Source organism: Frankliniella occidentalis, unplaced genomic scaffold (genome assembly GCF_000697945.3).
Source record: "Frankliniella occidentalis isolate FOCC.00 unplaced genomic scaffold, Focc_3.1 Scaffold248, whole genome shotgun sequence".
Classification (NCBI taxonomy): Eukaryota; Metazoa; Arthropoda; class Insecta; order Thysanoptera; family Thripidae; genus Frankliniella; species Frankliniella occidentalis.
Window position 1 is genome coordinate 315,290 of NW_026267374.1, and position 2,798 is coordinate 318,087.

At 46.9% G+C, this 2,798-nt stretch overlaps 1 protein-coding gene across 4 annotated transcripts in view; it reads left to right on the forward strand.

The window, feature by feature from the left end:
• The window catches only part of LOC127750739 (uncharacterized), a 55,847-nt gene that overhangs the window by 2,244 nt on the left and 50,805 nt on the right, over positions 1-2,798 (forward strand). The window lies entirely within an intron of this gene.

Genomic DNA, 2,798 nt, shown 5'->3' on the forward strand with positions numbered 1-2,798 from the left:
TTGGAAAACAACGTCATTGATTGGCATTCTACAAGGGACGGCAATATTTTGCGTTCTTTGAAAGCCAAATGTTGTAGGTTCTTTACACGCAAACCTAATTACAATGTTAGAGTCTGGGAATCATTGGGGCGAGACCAAACTAATCTCACACTTATTTGTGTGAGGCACAGAGGATCTCGCAGCATTTGGTGTGGGGTTTTTTTTACCTCGCACCAAATTGTGCGAGACTGTCTCACACCCGAGGGGGTAATCACTCCGTGAAAATGCGTACACCTCAACTTTTCACTTTCCCACTTTTATTCACTTTTTCACCGTTTTACAACGCTTACTTCATTTCTATGCCTATATCCCCTTTATTTTATTCATTTTTGATCTGATCAACGCACGATAAGTCACTTTTGTCCACATTTGCTTTCAGTTTTTATCACTTTCAGTCAACCTTTTTGTCACTTTCACTTTAACTTTTATAGAAATGTGTACACCTACTTTCTGTAGTGATTACTTCCTCGCTCACACCTCAGTTTCCAGAGAGTGCCAACATTGTGAACTCCGTTACTTTTTGAAAAAGTTAGTGAGAACGACTTTGGTTGTCTCCTGACGAAATATAGAAAAACATTTCCCCACGAAATTCAATTCTTGCGTTCCCTGGATATGTCACTCCAGAAATGCAATGTGCCTTAGACGACTATGCCCGTAAAATTGTCCGGAATTTGGCAAAGTCCGCATGAACTCAGACATTACGACCGTACTGGAGTTCACATTTTGACCATTTAAACTGCTCTTGTCACCCACTGTTGCAGTATTCTTAGGTTTTTAGTGTTGCACCAGGTCATGTTAGTGCTTTCGAGTATCTAGATGGTATAAAACCCTTTTAAAACCATATCACATAGTTGTTAGGGGTCGCGGAATGTCAATGGCCCGTATTCTGAGAATCACCCTATAGTGATAAAACCGTTTTCCTCTGGGGACGCCATCATGTGTTCGGGCTTCAAGAGACGCTCCAACATGCCTAGGAGCTCATCCCTTGATTTTCTTTCAGATTTGTGTGGAATGCGAATGCGATCAAGCCGTAACGCAAGTGGGAAGTGTACGATCCCTCTTTCTTTCGTTATGAGGCCCGGGTGCCCATGGCGATTCTTCAGGACCGTTTCTTTTCGGTTTGTGGCTGCTGCCTCGGCCCTTCCTGTGTTAGTGTCTCTCCCTCTCATTCTGGCGTGTTTTCTCTCTTTTCCCCCACCTGTATGGTTTTTAGCCCGCCCTTCTGCTTTTAAAAAAAGCATTAATGCGGGCTTATGCAACCGCTCTCGTGTCTGTCTGTCTGTCGTCCGTGTAAGAGGAAGGAGATGAGCTAGAGGTCTACAAATTTCAGGGTATCTTAGGGGTCACTTCTGGACAACGAAACGCCTGGTGCAAATCCTGGCAACCACCCCTAAGGGGGTGAAAGGGGGTAACAAAGAAATAGGGGTTGATCCAAAAAGTTGGGAAAAAATATTTTTTTTACGGTCTCCTAAGGGGTAACTCGTGAAAGTAGAGCCCTTTGGGCTAAAATTTTTTCCGTTTGACTCTATCTGGCACCGTTTGGGCGCTAGAGTGCTTTTTTCGACGAAAATACGGCGAAAATGACCACGTTGCACATAAAGACGTACAAGGAGGCGTCCAATCGTAAAATGTCAGAGGGAGCACCCCCCCAAAACAACACATTCTGAATCAGGAACTACCCTCGGATTTGCCGTATCTTTCACTGTTTCGGCCCTAGAGGTGGATATATTGAAAACAACGGCAAAAAGTCAAGTTTTAGGACTGTTTAACACACAATATACATCCAAAAAACTGCGCGGGTTCGTTTTTTTAAATTCTTAAGCAAAGCAGAAGGGTGGGGTGTAGTCACGGTGTTGCCCCGTTACAGTCTTTTGTCATGTCCAAGGAGCAAATTTCTAGGGCCGCAGTCCCCTCGCCGGATGCTTTAGTTTACTCAAATATATAATATATATAAAAGTGATCTACCGGTCACATTATTTATTTGATTATGCACTTCAGTAAATCGTGGGACTGAAATGGTCGGGCCGAAGGCCTGACCATCGCCGCCGGCAGGCCAAGCAGGCCCGGCCCCTGCCGAACGGAGTTGCCGGCGCAGCGAAGTGGAGCTGGCAACTCCGTTTGGCGGAAGGGCGGGCCTGCTTGTTAGTTTTCCTCTTTTTACTTCAATTTCAGTTTCCCCTCACTCTTCCATTGACTCAAATGCAACTGGCGCAGGCGCATGTGGGCCCCAATGGTCCCCATTATATGATGCCTGCTGTCCCTCAAGTGCCTCCGGTTGGAGTCATCTATCCTCTGATGGCACCTGACCATCCTGCTAATCCTAGTTCCAATAAGATAGCTGCCTTCGTGGCGGATCTTCATAGGCCGGTGCCTCCATCCCTTGTTGCTATCCCTGCCGTCCTGGTCCCGAATCGGGCTCCAGTTATGCTTGTGGACCTTGCCTCTGACGATGAAGAGGACGCTGCCCATGGCGTTCGATTGCTATTTTTATGCCTTCTCGAAATATTTGTGCATACAGATAAATTTCAGTCAGTGAGTGGATTAATTCGCTTATGCTCAGCCAATGAAGCTTTTAACAAGCTAGGGCCGCCCTTCCGCCACACGAAGTTGCCAGCATCACATCGCTCCGCAAGCACTTCGTTCGGCAGGGGCCGGGCCGGTCGAGCCTAGCTTGGCCTGCCGGCGTCGTTTGGTCGTGCCTGCGGCGCGTGCAGGCGTCACTTAGCATTTTCGAGTAAACTAAGGCTTTCGGGGGGGGG